This window comes from Mandrillus leucophaeus, unplaced genomic scaffold (genome assembly GCF_000951045.1).
Source record: "Mandrillus leucophaeus isolate KB7577 unplaced genomic scaffold, Mleu.le_1.0 Scaffold182, whole genome shotgun sequence".
Taxonomy (NCBI): Eukaryota; Metazoa; Chordata; class Mammalia; order Primates; family Cercopithecidae; genus Mandrillus; species Mandrillus leucophaeus.
In genome coordinates this window covers 2,247,316-2,248,219 of record NW_012101832.1, presented here as the reverse complement: position 1 = coordinate 2,248,219, position 904 = coordinate 2,247,316, and the positions used below count along the sequence as shown (strand labels likewise).

Here is a 904-nt window from a genome sequence, read left to right as displayed (position 1 = left end):
AGTTGTGAGTAGTCCCCTGCAGAGGCTGCCCACCCAAGGTTTGGTTGGGGTGGAATGTGATGACAGCATATACACTGAGAAGGTGGGAACCGGGGGCTGGGCATAGTGGCTCATGCCTGTAATCCTAGCACTGGGAGGCCGAGGCGAGTGGATCACCTGAGGTCAGGAGTTCGAGACCAGCCTGGGTAATGTCATGACACCCCGTGTCTACTTAAAATTCGATTTAAATAAAACAGTGGGGGCTGGGCGTGGTGGCTCACGCCTGTAATCCCAGCACTTTGGGAGGTCGAGGCGGGTGGATCACGAGGTCAAGAGATTGAGACCATCGTGGTCAACACGGTGAAACCCTGTCTCTACTAAAAATACAAAAACTTGCCGGACTTGGTGGTGGGCACCTGTAGTCCCAGCTACTTGGGAGGCTGAGGCAGGAGAATCGCTTGAACCCAGTAGGTGGAGATCCCGGTGAGCAGAGATAACGCCACCGTACTTCAGCCTGGTGACAGAGTGAGACTCTGTCTCAAAAAACAAAACACTGGGAACAGGGTTGTCACCTACTTAACAGGGCTCTGAGAGAGCCAGGCAGGCCCAAAGTGGCTTGAGAAGGTAAGGGAAAAATCCTGGCCTGCGCTCAGGGTCACAGAGCGGGGCCCGGGGGAGTTCCTGCTGAGGGCAGGGCCTTGCCAGGCTTCAGTCTCCATCCAGTGCCAAAGGTGGGAGCTCCCAGGCTGTCAGCATCTCCAGATGAGGGCAGAAGGGAGAGGTTTAAACCCAAGTCACATGTCCAGCAATGGAGTCCCACTGCCGCAAAGTCTGGGAAGTGAGGAGCGCCTCTGCCCGGCCACCGCCCTGTCTGGGAAGTGAAGTGAGGAGCGCCTCTGCCCAGCTGCCACCCCATCTGGGAAGT

General features: G+C 56.7%; 1 long non-coding RNA gene across 1 annotated transcript in view; it reads left to right on the top strand.

Annotated features, from left to right (window-relative positions):
• The first annotated feature begins 519 nt into the window (after window positions 1-519).
• LOC105537964 overlaps window positions 520-904 on the top strand; it is a 3,567-nt gene continuing 3,182 nt past the window's right edge. Inside the window, exon 1 of the long non-coding RNA XR_001005808.1 lies at window positions 520-862. This is a non-coding gene — a long non-coding RNA (uncharacterized LOC105537964). The remainder of the gene's footprint in view (window positions 863-904) is intronic.